Below are 17,940 nucleotides of genomic sequence, written 5' to 3'. Positions count from 1 at the left end.
AGGGAGGACTGCAGGCTGTCAGGGGAGAGTTTGCTGCATCTTTTTGGTCTGAACACACCATGCTGAAGATGCCAACGTGATCCTTAGGAGAAAACAGATTCCAGCTGCAATCTACTCACTCCCCAGGGGTGGGATGCAGTCAACACAGCTGTGGGGAACCCAGTGTGTCCAGCCCAGGGCCCTGGGAGCAGGACCAGGGAGGGTGCCCAAACGAGGCAGCAATGCCCTCAGGAGCAGGATGGGTACCAGCTCTGCTCCGAGCCATGCGCTCCAACCACAGCGAGAAAGCACCAGCTGCTGCCGACCCTCCATGCGGGCCCCACAAGCCCGTGGGGACTTTCGGAAAGAGGGAATAAAGTCCCAGGAGAGCGCGTGGAGGAGATGGCACCACAGCAGCCGTGCAGAGCAGAGGGATGGATGGAGCGGCATGTGCTCAAGGGCCAATCGCCCCAGCGCAGCCCCTGAGGGAGCTCCTGTCCCGGGGGGCCGCGGCAGCGCTGAGGGGGTGGCGCAGGCCCCGGCGCAGGCAGGCGCCCTCGTAGGCGGGGAGGCCGGGCACAGCCCGGGCCAGCTGACGGTGCAGGGCCGGGATCGGGATCGGGGGGAACACCCGTAGTGGGCTGGGCTTCCCCGGGGTTACTGCCGGTCAGCGGGGCCCGGAGCCGCGTGTGTGCAACAGCCCACGGCGCCTGACCGCGCCGGGCCAATCCCGCCCCGCCGCCCGGCCCGGCCCGGCCCGGCCCCGTTCCCAGCTCCCAGCTCCCAGCCCCGCCCCTGACCCTCGTCGGACTTTCTCAAAAAAAGCGCCAGATGCTGGAGTCGTGGGAAATGCGAGCACTTCAAGTCGTGTTTAAAAATGAGCTCTGGGTTTAGCTTTAAAAAGACAGTAGAAAAAATCCGGGAGGCAAATCATTGTAATTCAGTATGCCTGTGGACGCATGTAGTCACACTCAAATACGGACCTATATGTACATATACATAAATAACACAAAAGTATCACTCATAAAGCAGAATACTTAGATTTGGAAGAGAGGCTTAAAAGTACGATTTTCATGCATATAAACGTTAACTGTGTTATAATCAGGTAGTTTTGTAACTGTATTTTGAAAGTTAGCATTACATGAAAACAAGCAAATCCTCTCTCACTTTCATTAATTAATTCTTAACTAAAGAAAAAAACCCTTGTAAAATTGTGTCTTGCATTTCTTTTTAAACTGCATGGAAAGATACAACACTTTGCAGAACAAATAGTATTTCATAAGAGAGAACACAGTGACGACAGCTCTTACATGCCACTTTGGCTTTGTAACAAACACAACTGTTTGTTTTACTTTTTTTTTCAGTTATCCTAAAATAGCTTTTTACAAAACTCTGGTCTTTATCACTTAAACAGAAAAAAATGCTTATCCCTTTTGAAAATAGCTATGACCTTCAGGCACCTTATATGCTAAGTGAAGTTATCATTTTGACAAAATCTTCCTAATTACGTGATCCTTAATGTGTTCCTTCATCTACAGAGAGGTCTAACGTTCTGTCACATTTACAAAGTTATATAAAATTAAAAATTTCTAAATTAATAACATAATTCTGGTAACCCCTTTCATGTGACTTTTAATGTTCAGAAACAGGAAGAGACTTACACAATCATAATATTTCTCTTCTTCCTTGTCTTTTTGAGTTGCCTAATTACATACTGGTGATTCAAATATCACACATTTTACTCCGTATTATCAGCTAAAATAGATTTGGCCTGATCCTGAATCCCAAAGAAATGATGCTTGGATACGTTATTCTTGGGTGGTCACTGGTAAGTGCATCATTAGAAAACAAAGATAATTATTTTAAAAGCCTTGAATGACTACAACTGTGACTGAGGTGAAGAATTTTTCTCACCTCAAGCAGGTGCAGAACATCAGGCTGCTCTTCACTCACCTGTCCACTATCCCCCTTCAGCCAAAAGTCTTTCAAGATGACTCAGAGATCATGTGTCTCTTTTCACAGGGCAAAGATGGTGGGGACAGGTTTCAATTAACTTCAGCAATTTTAAACATGTGTGAAATCCACTTTGGGTAAATAAGCATCCTCTAGTCAGAGGAGACACGGAGGTGGTGCTCACAGTGACTCACAGCAGCAATCTGAGACACCTGTTTTAGAAAAGGGTGAATCATCTGCTGGTGGTGCATCTGTAACTTCTATATACGGATACCCGGATTAGTTTTTGGATGCCTGGCTTTTAGATCATGAGTTTGGTGCAATGAGTTCCACACCTGGATATTAATGAGGGGAGCCCTCGACTCTAAGCATGGACTCTGAGTGCTCAGAGTGAGAAATGTCATCTGAGGCATCTTGGTGGCTTTGGCCTATGACTAAGCTTCCTTGTTTGTAGCTAAGCAGTTTTAAAATGCCCCAAGAATTACTGGAAATTTGAAATGCACTTGACATATAAGTATAATTCGGTTTTTTACCTACTGGTGGTGATTAACTTCTGGAAATTGTTTCCAATTTCCAGAGCATCAACAGCTTCCCAATGCTTTAGGGAGACTCACAGCAAACAAGGTCCATAACCAGATGGTAAAAGCAAAGATGTGTCCTCTGACACACACAAAAGGTTCATGGGCACAGGTCTGAGTGGAGCAGACATGGAACAGCCTCACACAGCTTGCAGGCTCTCCTAAACAGCCTCTCTGGCTGCCACTGATGGAAAATATGACATGTCGGGCATGTACAGTGGGATCAGGAATAGTTGGCAGTAGTTACCCTGCTCTAAATTCTGCTTTCATGACAGCTCCTGTTACAGCATGGGGACACAGAGGGTTGGAATCACTGTGGATCCCAGGATCCCACCCAGCTTTGGAGGCAGCACTCCCATTCCTCTGTGTCATTCCTTCCAGATCTTTTGGGTCTCTTCCCAGGCTTTGTTTGAGCACTCCAAGCCTCTAAGGAGGCCAGCCATCAAATTATCAAGATGTTTGATGGCACATAATAAATACTGCATCTTTGGGAAAGAGGCTCATAACTGAGTTTGCCACTCCTGACTAACAAAGCCATCTCAGACTCATAAATGAATATGTCCTTCAGACTAATGGCCACGTAACATACTGGAATTGATGCTGTGGAAGATTCTGCAGACATGAGAGTTTTCAGGAAAGACATCTCTAGAATTGCAAGTAACAATGCAGTAGCTTTGTTTTAATATTTGTGTGGTATTTATTTTCTGCATTTATGAGATTTTTTTCTTTGTCTCTAGTCTCTCCAATGCCACTTAAGCTGAGTCATATGCTGGCAGAGTTATAATAGAGAAGCATCAAAAAGGGAAATTTTTGTTTCACAACTAGCTTTAATTTGGATTCAGGAAGGTGAAAAAATGAAGGAAAAATTTACAAAAACTTTTTGGATTTATCTTAAAATAGACAAAAAGCTCTCAGGTGTGTTGATTGCTCATGAGGCAGTTTCAGCCTTAAGTGTTTGCCTTCCTTTGTCTTTGATTTGACTCTGTCCATTCCATATAATAGCAAACTGAAAATATTGAAACCAGGAAATTTCAAAATGCCCAGAACATCTTTTTTCTCCTTCTGGTTTCAAACAGTGTTTCAACTATGATGACCACATTTTCTGCAGGCAGGTGGCTCTCTCAGTGGAATTTATCCAGTCAGAAGGATGATGCAGTTTTATATGGGCTGGGCCAGCCTCTAGTCTGAATCACTACTAGTGAATTTATTTGGTTCCCACTCTACTGTTGACTTCCTAGGTAATGATGTGCAGGTCTCTTAATCCTCCGGGAACTGGGAAAATTCTGCTTTCCTCCTTCCCAGGTTTTCTGCTCTCCTCTGTGGACAAAAGTCTTCATGTTCCACATCCAGAACAGGGAAGCCAGAGCATGGTGAGGGATGTTTTAGGACAAAGAGCTGTCATAGAAATCTTTCATCTTACCTGCTTTACTCAGAGTTCAGCCATTCCTGTTTCTCCAAAGTTCACAAGGCAGGTCCCCAGGCCATCCCTCAGTCTTTGAGGAAAACCAGAGCACAGTATCCCATCCTTTGCTACTACAAGAAACCCTTGCCATAACAAAACTCCTGTGCAATGAAAGACACTGAAACAGCGAAGCTGTTTATCCCAGGAGATGCATGTAGAGTTTTTTTTTTTTTTCTCAAGAGACTCAAATTCCAATTCCAATTGCACATTTAAATACATAATGCTTTTGAATGATTTGATGGATTGAGGCACAGCTCTCCTAGCTTGTTCTATACCCTCATCCTTATCTGGATGCCTTGAGCTAACAGAACAGCACAGTGATAATAAATGCTTCTGCCATGCACATTTGATTTCTTATCAACATTCTTAGCTCCTTCTTCTATCTGAGCAGGTACAGGACATACTGCAAGGATCACTAATTGCCTGACATCTTTGTCAGTAACCTCTTAGCTGAGTTTTCCTTCCCTGGTGAGTTACTTGCATTGAGCTGCAGTATGGGCTGTGCTGTGATAGATTTCTGTTTGGCTGGAGAAACACTTCTGCATCTCCTGCCCAGTGCTGCTCTGCCACACAGCAGTAGAGCCACTAAGCTGGGGCACAGGAAAGCTCTAAGCTCAGCCTCTTTGCCCTTTAGTTGCACCCTCAAGATACACCTCCTTCCCACGTGGCCAGCACATACAGACATTTCCAACCCAAATGTTTGCCTGGGCACAGTGTATGGTATCAGTGCCAATGGCCTCCGGCCTCTTCTGGTGCCCAAGAGATAGGGCAGAGAGCTTTCCTGGCCTCATGACAACAGCTCTAGCACAAGGCTGGTACCACACATATCCTTATAAATGTGCTTGCTGCTCACTATCAGTGTTCAAATGCATAAGACTGCTCCAGGCATATAAAATAGCATATAAAATAGTAAATATTTATAAAATCAGTCTGTGATCAGGTATTGCATCTTTAACACAAACCCCTTCAGAGGACATTAGCTTATTAAATGCACTCAGTTCCATTCTGTGAGGAGACTACTGCAGAGAAAGAACTGTTTCCTGGTCATGAGGAGGCCACAGTGCAGCAGTAAAAGAGAACAGTGCTCACTTAGGAAGTGAGTTAGCTTAAAGATAATTACCCTCATCCTCAGTGTAAAGTATGAGACACTGTAGACAAGCTGGCATAGATAAGGCACCTCCCAGTAAAAGCTCAGATTTATAACGACTGAAAAAGCCTCCTTTCTGGTGTACTTGCAAATAGCTTTTACATGGCTTAGAGGACAGGGTTAGGCAGCCCTTCCTGTTGGGGGAGATAGGGACACTGATACAAAAGTGTTCTTACTGCAAGATAGCGATTACAAGAGTACCATTGCAGAGAAACCAGCAGCAGAGGCTGAGAAATAACCTGGCTGCCATAGAACTGTTTGACTGAACCGGCAGGGAAAAGTGGGTGGGAGCTAATTCCAGTTAAGGGCATGACTGGTAACAAATGCTTCAGTTGCCATGGCTGGCAGGGTGTCTATGACAGTGACAAATAAATAAAGAAGCGGAGGCACTTGGCACTGCAAACCCCCAGTGAAGTCAATGCAGAGCATGGTCTGTCAAGAAGGGCTGCTCTGATTTCCCAAATGACAGCTCTGTAGTAAGCTGGGTAAGAAACTCAGCCTTGTGAAACAACCTGTAGCACTTCACTTAGCACTTAAATCCACAGCTAGTGACTCTGCTTCACTGACATGTCAGTATGGCCTTTTCACACTTTCCTGCTGGTTTATACTTTTTATCATATGACACACAAGCTACCCCATGTTTTAAATTTATAGTTGTGTGTGGGACTTCTGAATGTTGTTGCAAACTGACAGCAAATGCTAGCGAGGGAAAGACATAGGATGTATGCTAACCTGAACACCTGCCAACTTCACCTCCCCCATCACAAGGAATAGCTACACAGTCAGCTGTCACACACAGCAGCACAACCCTCTTGGTTTTCTTCACTGGGCTATGTGGTGAATGAATTTACTAGCTCAGAATGTTTCTCCATTTTGGTTCCTCCTAAAAAGCCCACTTCTCCCGTTTCCCTGGTTACAGTACTCAGATTCCCCCATGCATCCTGGCTGCCCTGCTGCTGGCTGTGATGTGGATCAGAGCATCAGGCTGCTGATAGATCAGAGGCACTGGGTCTGCTGCAGCTGCACTGAAAGCCAGCCCTCCAGGTAAGACAGGGAACAAGATCTGAGGGATCCTGCAGTAGGGAAGGGCCCATGTAATTGTGATCAAGAACCCCCAAACTTCATTATCTCAGTGCTCCTTTAACCCAACCCTTATTCCCATCCACTTTGGCTTTTCATGGCCAGAGCCTCTTCAGAGGGCCAGACTCCATGGATGGGAAAAGGGAAGGCTGGATTTAGGAAGAATGTCAGAGCACTTACCCTTTTCCTTCACCGTGGGCACCCAAGATGGTAATACTCCTTTCTCCAGGCTAGCTGGCCATCTTTAAACATGCAGGCTGGCCATCTCTAAGCCATCTACAGCTCAGAATTCTTTGGAGATGCTTGCTGTGCAGCCAGGAATAGGGTTTTTTCTTTCAGCAGCAGAAGATCAAGACTCATCTGGGCAAGACCACAGAAAGCCAACCAGGAGCACTAGCAAAAGCACCAGTGTGTGCCAGTGCTGCTCAAAAAGGAGCCAGACTGAGACCTGCTAAAGGAGCAGACTGTCTCATTAACCACACGTATAGGAAAGCCCCAAGCAAACCTATTCATGAGTAACCAGCACTGCATGCCATATGGCTGGGATCCACAGAGCTCTCTCCTGGTTTGAAAGCTTGGGCCATCCTGCTCTGGTAAGTTCCCATGCAGGGCAGAGATGTAAATTGGTATCTACTGGGTGTTATGCAATTACACTGCTCCTCCCTAACCCTTCTAGGGTCTGCAGGGAGCTCTGTTCTTCACCAGGCTGGTCATTACAACTCAGCTGTCAGAAGAGGTCATTGCTCCATGGATGAGAGAGCTGGAACACCAGGGGAACCCCAACCAGCCTGCAAAACACGAAGAGGAGCTGTGGCAGAGAGTCTTTCTATGTGTCACATACAAGCTCTTAAACCAGTTGGAGCAGGTAAATGTCAACTCCATCCATGGGAAGGTGACAGCATCAGTGTGCTCAAGTACTGGTATCCATCCAGCTTATTCTAAATGAATTTGAGACCACCTTAGGCCACAGTATCACATACTCTGCAGAGGACATACATGTTCCACCACCACCCCAGTTAAATGCAATCCACTGGTATCATAGAAGCCCCCTTTGTACAAGTTTGTGTGCTTCTATAGATTCAGGTGGAGAAATAGTCACCAGGAAATATTACAGGACAAAGTCAAGACAGATATATGCTAAAAGATATTATGTGAAAGTTTCCTAGGTGCTGATAAGCTTCAGAGATAACTAATCCTTGTGCAAGAAATTATAAACTTAGACTGCCAGTGTTTAATGCTCTGCAAGGCTGCCAGCACACATTAGAACCTGCAACAGGTTGTATAACTTGGATCACACCCAGGAGGGCAGCAGCTGCTCTACGCAGGTTAAGAATACAGAGTTATGTATGCAGGTGGTGAAACAAAGTGCCCTCTGAAGGAATTTCTAAAGACCTGCCCAGAATGCAGTGGTGAGCCAGGATGACCTTCTGCTTCCAAGCATTCACATTGGGATTGGCCTTCTGATGGCTGCTCCCACTAACGAGTGAACATGAATGAGTGATGTGTTGTGTGAATAGCTATCTGCTTCACTAATAACACCTTGATTCTATTAACAGCAGCTGATGAATAAAAGATATTTTAAGAAATAGCAGTTGTAATCTGAGTTTTCCCCCAAGAGTATTCCATATAAAAGAAAATAGGACCTTATACTACATGTTTGGGAAAAACATGTTAAAGGGAGCGTGGCAAGCATAACTCTTCATGGTGGCACCTGCAGATCCAGCTAGGACAGACAGTGCTAGCACAGGACAGCTTCTGTGACAAAACAAACCATGTGGAAAGCCCAGTGAAACACATGCTACTCTTTGCCAGAGAGAATTGGTGGCTGTGGGGAACATGTTCCTCCCCCAGAAATATACTATAGGAAATTCAGTCAAATTCAGCCCTGTGGAGGGTCTTGACAGGAACCACGTGCATGTCTGTAAGGGCAAAATCTCTTCAAAAGGAGAAGGTCCCACGTAAGAGTCAGCTAAGTGCTTTCTGCTCCAACACCCACAAGTTGTCTTCCCTTCATGCTTCAATGCATGGCTGGGGACCATGAACTGGCAGACCCAACTCTGCCACTTTGTCACTCTGCAAACATGGGCATTGCTCGAGTCTGCTGTTTTACTGAAGTATCTCCACATGCCTTGTGGCTTCCACAGATGTCCAGAGAATCTGTGCAAACTCATCACTTCTAAAGCAGAAAAGTAACAAGTGTTGGAATTCACACTGCTGCAAATAAATGAGGACCCCTGACAATTTATCTTAATAACCCTCCCTTTTAATCTGCCTCCAGGTAATCTGCATTCCCATCTCTCCAGGGCTCTGAAGTTTGTACCTCCAATTAAGCAACAGTCAGATTTTTCCATCTATAAAAAGAATGTGAGGTTGTTTGACTACCTGTTGCACCAAAACCAGCTTTATTGTGTCAGACCAAAGGTATCCTTTGACTAACCACAGCCAGCAGCAGATGCTTTGAAGATGCTATAGAAGAACAGCCAGATTATATCTGGACCTCTATTTTTAATAACTACCAATAACCTCACCTTCTGTTAAGCACTCCTTCCATGTAAGTACTGAAAGGTTTGAGCAGATCACACAATCTTGCAGCTCCTCTTCAGAGAAAGTTTATAACCCAAGTGGCAAAATCCCCATCAACAAATACAGGCACAGCTTCCTTGCAAGAGGCAGCCCAGAGCATTCATGGCAAAGCTGAGAATCAAATGCAGTCTCTTGCCACTAGGTTATATTTTCAAAACTATCTGTCCAAAACATGACAAGAGTGATTAAACTAAAGAAACAAAAGCTTTGACAGATGAAATCTCCTTTCAGATTTTCTGGGGCTGTTTCAGCCTGATCGCTGAAATCCCTCTTGCACACCTGACCTTCAAGCATGCAGGAGCACAGTGCTAGCTCATGCCCAGCCATTGAAGCAAAACTTCCTGCTTGATGAGCTTATTGCCTCCAGTAACTCCTTCAGTACCAGCACACTGATATCAGCAACATTATGATTTATTAAGACATGCAACAGATTTTTCCAGTGTTTTCCCTCCCCCACCATTGTCCTCACTGATGAGGTTCTGGCTTTGGGAGCTTTCTGGGCGCTGGCAGCTGGAACTGGCAAGTTGTGGTCAGCAAACATTTGCAATCAGCAGCTGACTTCCCACTGTCACCTGCCTGCATGGGCTGATAATGAAATGTTTGCTCTTGTGCCCAGTACCTCATTTTGAGGGCAAAAGAAGGCCCTCCAGGCTGTGGGACCTCCTGAGCCTACACATTGCCTACAGCTGTTGGATTTGTTTAGTGCTCAAGTGAAAGAAGCCAAATAGTGTGTGATCGAAGAACAGGGAAAATGAGCTGGCTCAGCTATGCTTTAATGATATTAGTAATGAATTTTTATTCACTCAATGTTCTCAATTCTTGCTTTCCTTTTTCCTCTAATCTCTTTTGTCTGTGTGAAATGGGTGATATCAGTCCTGCTGAGACAGTCCTGAAAACTTTGCTTAGCTTTGTTACTTCCACTTCTGCCTCAGACTTTAAGGAAAGCCTTTGGGGTGTAAGCACCTGTAGAGCTACAGGAACTAATTTCTAATCCTCTCTACCAGTGCCAAAACATTGTCAAATCCCCACTCTTCTAGCAGAAGCCTCCCAGCTTCAGAATGCAACATGCCTTCACCTCTGCCCGTGCACCAGCAAGTATGGCAGCTGATGGCATGGCTCCAGTGCCCTCTAAAGCTTCCCCACTGCTGCTGCCAGCAACCTAAACAGAAGTCACCTCTTGTGGCATTTAGAAAGCCTTAGGGCATCAAGTGAGAGTTCTCCAAGGCTATATTGCCAGAAATGCCAGAGGGGAGCCAGCAAGAACACTAAGATTAAATCCTGTCACTTTAGAACATAAATTAATTACAGAGCAAGGGAATCTGTATGAGGAAATTTATACACCTACTCAAGTTAAACCCCAGTTACATCAATTCCTTCCCCTCAGAGAAGTGTCTCTGGTCTGGCTCTGTATGAAACAAGGTGAGCATATCAGCTTCTCCATCAATAGGGCAGAAATTTCCCACTCCCCTTTACCCCTGTAAAAGTCTAATAAGAATTTTTAAAATGTGATTTTTTTTCCTCCCTGATGCATAAAACACGAACTGAAGCTTATTCCCACTCTGCCACTGATCAGCTGAGCAACCTCTTCCATATCTTCCTGTTCCTTCTTCACAAGAAGTACTAATTCCACTGCACCTAGCACTATGCAACAAACGCCTGCTGCAGCCTGTGATCCTGCTGCAACCATTAAAGCAATAACTGGACCTATCCTATATGGCCAGAGGCTTGGCAGAGCAGTTGGGTTTGAACCATCCACAGCCTATTTGATTCTGCAATCTTGATTAAGATCTTTTTCTGCAAATGAAGAAAAAATCAATTGTGGGCCCAAAAACCTTTAAAAATTTCACATCAGTAAGTAATAAAAAGATTTGCAAACTGTTTATTTGCCAAGGGATGAAAGAGCAGGGGTATAGCTACTGGTAGCCTTCCAGTTTAATACCTGCTTTTCAGATATCAGAGATATCTGTTCAGATCTAGTAGGGGTCCCAGTGGACACTGTTTGAAAATCAAACTCTCATTTTCCCTCAGAGCAGTTCCTGTCAAGCCCCGCAGGGACATGGTCACACTAACACAAGTGCCAGATTTTCTGTTTGGCTACAAGCACCAGGGAGTTGCAATTTTTGGCTGAGCACAGCAACTGGAGAACAGTGACCCTCAGATAAGAGTGGTGCCAGGCAAATGGCTGTTTGATGCAGTCCCACACTCTCTGACATGTGAGGAACAAGGGGTTACTTCAGTAGAATGTCCTGACCAGGCACTGCAAGCACGCCAACCTTCACTCAGGATGACATCACCCAGCCAAGACAGCAGGTCAGTGACAGACCTCACCCAAGGATGGCCTCAGTCTCCAGACCTCTGATGGCACTTCCTGGAGCTCTGCCCCTCCACCCCAGTATCTGAGAGGTCATCAGCTGAGAAATACTCCTGGCTTGCCCAAAGAGATCCCACAGCAGACCTGCTCTGGCATAGGGAAGAGCCTACCAACGAACTATTAAGACGTTCAGAGACCTAAAAGCCATAGCTTTCCTGTGCCCCTGGAAGAGGGCACAAAGGCACTTAAAATAGCAGGTCTCTACTCATCTAAGTATGCTTCCCTCCCTGAGAGCAGACCATGCATTGCTTTGCTCCCCTTCCCCTCCATGGTACCAGTTAGAATAAGCAGTATTCAAATTCATCTGTTTCCCCTTTTCTCTAGCAGCTGCTTTAACCTTAACCAATGGCCTAAACCACAGAGTTTCTGAGGCCTAATCTCCAAACTTGCATTACAGTTTTGCTGCAACCCACCCTTTCCCTAGCACATATCCTCAATACCCTACATGCCCACATCCCCCAGTCTTCCAGAAGTTCTATCCCCATAGTCCCCTTTTATAGGAAAGTCCAACTGCTCAGCTGCCCTCTCTTCCCTAGAAATCCTCTCGCCTGAAAGGAGGGATAGGGCATAACTGAAGTTCAGTGGGAGTCAGTCTACTTTTTTTCAGCAGAGTTGTTTCCAGCTTGTGCTACTTTCAGAACAAACTCTAAAATGCACAGGCTAAGGCCCTAACTAGGCCCGAAAGAAATTTATTAACATATTTGACTGACCATAAGAGAATGATCCACCATCTTAGCCTTGCATAAAGGACACATAGCCCAAGGCTTTTATATACAGGTGATTTTGGAAATCCTACCAAAGACAGTGTGAAGCAGAGTTTTCAGAGGGGAGGGATTCTATTTTTCAGAAACCAGAGATTTTTATGACTTTTTTGTTGTTGTTGTTGTTTTTGATTTTGGTTTTTGTGGTTTTTTTCTTTTTTTTTAAGATGTTTTCTGAGTTTTGCCCTTGGAAACTTGGTAGTAATTGCTAGTTCCTCAGAAATTCTGGCTTTTGTTCTGTCAAGATAGCCCAGCAAAGTGGGAGGAAAACCAGCTCCAAATTAGCATTTAGCTGATGCTACAAACATATTTGGGGCCACCTTCTCCCTGTTATTATAGGGCTTAGCACATTTTGAATGTGTGTGCTTTGACACGCCTCAGATGAAGCCCCAGCTGTGTCTGCTGGTGGTCCAAGCCAGAAGAGTCACTCAGCTTTCAATGAGAGGTATCACATCTAGGGCACACTGGGGTAAGGTCACAAGAGGACAGGGCACTGGACACTCTTCCCATCTGTTGTAACATTGAGGGAAGAAATCTCAGAGGACTGAATGATTTTTTGGAGGTCCTACAACCTCCCTTGAGGCACACAAGGTACTTGCTCCTTTGGTGTTTGGGAAGATGGTGGACATGACAGGATGCTGCTGAATTCTCCTCTACTTCATCATTAATGCAGTTGTTTTGGGAGAGAAGGGGAAAGAGACCCCTTGTTTAGTGGAAATGCTGATAGAGTCCTGATATCCAGATGCTTCCTCTGAGAGAAGAACCTGTTACTGGGGTCAGCTTAGCAAGCAAAATGCCATTTGATTTCTGGCAGTAGGGCCAGAAATGACTGCAAACTGCTTTGCCTTTGGCCAGACATTTGAGAGATTGCCACATTATTTATCTAATAACGGAGTGAAGAAATCTGAACTGGATAAAAATAGCAAGGCTTGGATTAGAAAGTGGCTGGCTAATGAGGAACAGAGGTTCACTGTTGCTTTGGTATGCCTACTGTTGCCAGGAGGATCCTGCACAGTGTGGGTATGTGTCTATTGAGCTGGGATGGAGGGGACATATAAGGCACCAAACTGCCTAAGAAAGCACTACCAGGTCTATTGAGTGACTGACTGATTAAGAGAGGTAGTAGTACACCAATGAAAAAACTCTCTGGTAGAGGCTGCACACAGACCTGATTCTTGCAGCCCAGCAAAGTTGGAAGAGATACTCTTGGAGCTGAGGTACACTGGGGGTCTGCTCTTGTGCCACACAAGATGGGAACTTCACTCTCTTAATGACGGTGAAACACTATTAATGGTTCTTACACTACTTACGCTCAAAATCTCTCCATTAAAATGTCCTTTGTGAAATTTTTTTAGTCAAAAGGGAGTTTTCCTTAAGAACTGATGCTTCCTATCTCCTGTGGTATTTCTAGCCTGGACTTAAAAATGGAAAAGAGACTGGAGGACTGGAGGGTTCAGTCTCCTCAAAGCTGCGTTTTTGCCCCTCCTCAGATGGGTAGAATGTTCCCTTGTAAGGGAGGAACCAGTTGCTTCTCGGGTGCCAGTGTAGTACTCAGCTCTCTAAGGAGCTGCTCCCTGCAGAGCCACAATTGCGACAAAATTGCACTTTGGGATCCAAGACTTGTAGTTAATTTCTTTTCCCTACTCAACAGAAAGCGTCTAGCAGGCAATGGAAATGGCACATACACTGTGTCTGAGGTGCAGGGCTGCCTCTTGGAGGGCACCCACCTCCACTCCGACTGCAGAAGTTACATCTTCAGTCATTTCAAAGACATTAAATGGCATTACATACACACTTTCCTCTGTCACTTCTTATCATGTGTCTGATCTGGAGTCAGTATGGCCAAAGGATTGTTCAGATAAATTGTTTCAAATATAGACTCGGATGCTTTTATTAAGATAATGAGTGAAGGCTGCCATCAAGATCAAGGTCTCCATTGTTCTGGGTGCTGTACAGTATCAGTACTACATTCTGTATTTCCACACCATGAGACACGCACTGTCTCCAAAAGCTTAGAGTCTAAACAGACATTTGAATGGGGAGAGAGATTGAGGCATGTGAAAGAGGAATAATTTATCCATGATCAAAGGCTGAGCTGGAATTAGGAGAGCCTGTGTCCTGGGTGGGATCTGTTATCTCCTCTTAGCATAACCAACTACTGACACCATCTGTATATACTCATAAGAAGAACATCCCGGGAACAAGACACATGTAATTTCTTCGGACACTCTGTTCTTCCTCTGGTTACAATCAATGGGCAGGTAAGGGCTGTTGCAGCTACATGCAAGGCTTGGGATGCAGCAAAAACAGGCAGATCGTGGTTGTAAGAATGACTCCTGCCATATGCAATCATCTTTCAGCACACCCAGGGTGCCAATAAAAAAATCCTTTCACAGAGCGCAGTGTGCATTATTAGCCGGAGTAAGAGCTGAGGCAGCATCGCCACCCTGGAGTCGGACAGGGAACTGCAGGCGCAATGTGTCTGCCCTACAGATTCCCCTTCGGTCACCCAGATGGCACGAAGTCTGAATTATGTTGCCATATTTCTCTAAACTGAGGAGAAGAATGGTTGGTCGCCAAACAGGTACTGCAATCTGACAAGACAGAGTCTGGGAGTTAGCTAGTCTTTCACAGTGGCAATGGGTAAGGATAAAGCTACAAAAAGTATATTATTCCAAAAAATACCACCCTGTGATGGATAAATATGAACATTTGTATAAAGAAACTATATAAATAGTGTTTTCTAATGTGGTGGTTGGGGCTTTTTGCTGCCTTTTCTCATGGCTTTGTCCTCCACAAAGTAGGGCTCATTCCTACTTTGCATATGTTAATGTGAAACCAGTGCAAGCTCTGATGTTGATTTTCATTCTGACACCAGATACAGGTCCCCATATAAATGCCAGTGTTTGGGAAAAGCTGATTTTATTCAGGATCTTCTTGTACTCCTGAGGCAATGCCACCCCAGTGTACTGGGGTCTCAGCTCACAGCAACCTCTGGCCAGAAGCCAGGATGTTCTTGCATCTTCTGCTCATTCTGAGAAGCAATTTGTTATATAGGCACCCTCATCTCCCTCTTCTCACTATTAACAGGCTATATCCTGGTTTGTTTTCAGCTCAGATGTACCATATGAGACATCATTGGGCTACCTGAGTCTGGGCAAGTCATTATCTATGTCATGCCTCAGTTACCAGCCTCTAGTCAACAGCTGACACTTCATAAGTATACTGAGAGGTTTCAGTAGCCCATGTCCTGGGATGCTGCAGTGATGGAGATGAGATAAGAATGACTTGGTAAAAGATTTATACAAAGTAGGCTTGACTGCTGTCAGTTGTGACAAATGAACATAACAAGCCAAAAGTTTGTCACCAAGTATTGACTCCCCTCAGCAGCACCTGACAGCACAGAGCTCTCTTTCCTACTTGTGATTCAAGCACTCAAAAAATGTTTATTATTTCTAGCCACAATTCTCTTTCCCTCATTCTCTGCATCTGCACTTTTTAGGACTCAGGGAAAATCTTGATTAGGACACAGACTATCTCTTAACTTACAGCTGAAATATCTGGTTCATTATTATTTGGGAAAAGAAACATCTCCTTTAGAGAATGTTGTGCTTCAATAAAGCACCTCTTTGTGGTGGCCCACAGCAGTGGTGAAACCTTGTCCAGGCTGGCAGCATGAAAGCCAAGGGGCTTGTTCCAAACAGGCAAACAAATGTTGGTTTTTTGTTTATGCCTCTTTCTTGGGACACTTATAAAAGGGGTCAGGGCTGTCCAACAACAGTCTGTCTGTAACATTTTTCCAACAACCATCATTAAAAGTGCTTCGTGTTTAAGATTGTGACAGAAAGCCTGATAGTGGCTCTGTCAGCAATGACATTTGCAAAGGATTGGTGATAGATTTTGTGATGCCAGTTTATCCTGACCATCTTGGAGCAGTTTCTTCATCTTGGCTGCCTGACTCAGCCTCCAAGCTCATCATCATCATCATCATCACCATTTATTGGGACTGGCTGACTATTCTGACAAAAGAAATAGTCCTAGTCAATGCAGATGACACTGGGGAATGCTGGAGCTGGAGCCAGATCCTGCACCCTGGGTTTTATGGGGAAATGATTCAGCTTTCCTTACAGCTTGCTGGGAGCCACCGCACCCCATGGGCTGATCTGATGCTCACCACTAAAATGCAGCCACTCCCAACGTGAGGAGTAGCAACAAGTATTACACGCAAGGTCAAGAGGAGTCCTTGGCCAAGGACAGAGCAAAAAGGATCCAGTATTTTAATGTACAAACACCGAATGTGTGAGATCTCTCAGGCAAATAGCCTGGACCCACACTCAGCAAGTTTGGCTCAACACAGAGAGGCCCTATATGCCTGCTCAGTGTCACTACCCCCATAATCTGGCAAGCCTTTTGACATTAGGTGTTCATTGGAAAGTCCGATTGCCTGGAGCCCAGCTTGCCTTTTTTACGAGAGAACAGCATGTTCCCAGCTCTGCCATTTCCAGAGGAAACAAGCCCCAAGAGTACATTAAAGACTTGGACACAAATAGCTTGCACTGTGTATTATTTTCAAGCTGGTCTCATGATTTTACAGGTCTGACTCATTCCGGATAAATGCAGAAGGTTAGTCATGATAGCTGTAGACAAAGAGGAAGGATCTCACTGGACTTACCCCAGTGCAGTTTCCATTGCTGTTGTAGGGCAAAGAGCTGAGCCAGATTTGCTGGTCCCTGATCCTGGGTTTGTCCCAGGACCTGTTAAGGGGCACATCAGTGAGAAAGTGCGGACACATATCTGTGCATACTGCTGACAGCCTTACCGCCACCTTCCTGCTGAGAGTTGGGAAGTATCTGCACATCCCTGAGCTAAGGCCAGGTGTTGGTAGGGGTCTCATTGGCCACCACAGTGGCTGGCTGTGGGAGGTGTGCTGCAGCACACAGGTGGCAGCTGCACTGTGGCACTGCTGTCACCTCCAGCTGTGGGCACAGCCACCAGCAGCTCCACACCACTGCCATGGCACAACCAGTCTGACTCATCTTTGGACTTTACCTACTCTGAGGCCTCAAGATACTTGGTCTGGAGAAACAAGAAGGAGAAAAGGAGAATTTTTATGCTTGGATCTTGTGCACAGCCTGTTGTCTGTGCTGGACATGGCCATGTCTAGAAGAGCAGCATTTCCCTGCACCCCTGAAATCCAGGGATTGTCTTCCACAGGAGTGCTGAGCCGCAGCCCAGCTGCAGGCCAGGCTGGGAGCACCATCTGCCGGCTTTGACACGGCAGGCTGGCTTGTCAGAGGGACAAATTACAGGCTAACCCAGAGCTGCACAGTCATTAGACTGCACAGCAAATCAGAGATGAAAAAATCACAGGGCTGGACAAATTCCTCAGCTAAAGCTCTTCCTGTCAGCCTCACAAAAGGGGCTCCAAACCAGTCGGTCTTTCTGCACTAGAGCCAAACAAACTGATTTGGGTGAAGGAGATCCACTTGTAAGTTAGCTAGAGTTATTTAGGGCTCTTGCAGAGCTTGCAAAGAGTTTCAGCTAAAGAAGTTTGAAGCATGTCACTGAGCAGTCTTTTAAATTCTTCATTCTTACAGTTCAAAATGTAGTTTTGTTTACATGTATTCACAATAATAATAATACTGAAGGGGGCATTGAGGGCCTGAAAAGGAAAGAAAATGTATGTCTCCAGTGCAACAGTGGGCCTGTTTAAGCAGCTCCCAAGTAGATTTTTCTTGGGTTCCTCAGGTCAAGTCACTTCCTCTGATGTCTGATGGATGTGTCCCATCCCCACAGTTCACTGCAGTGGACAAGGATCCACTGAGCTGTCCTTGCATGAACCTTACAGAGAACCTACAAATGTGAGGACCCTCCCAGCACTGGTAAAGCACAAGCAGACCTCACAGGAGGCTGCTCTGCATGCGTCACCCTTGCGCAGAACAGCGTGGGGGAACAGTGCTAGGTTACAAAATCAATCTTACAGCAAAGAGGTGGCACCACTGTTGGCATCTGTTGGTGTGTCAATA

This window comes from Melospiza georgiana, chromosome 8, assembly GCF_028018845.1.
Source record: "Melospiza georgiana isolate bMelGeo1 chromosome 8, bMelGeo1.pri, whole genome shotgun sequence".
NCBI classification, from domain to species: domain Eukaryota; kingdom Metazoa; phylum Chordata; class Aves; order Passeriformes; family Passerellidae; genus Melospiza; species Melospiza georgiana.
The sequence above is the reverse complement of the archived record's forward strand: the minus strand, read 5'-3'. Positions refer to the sequence as shown.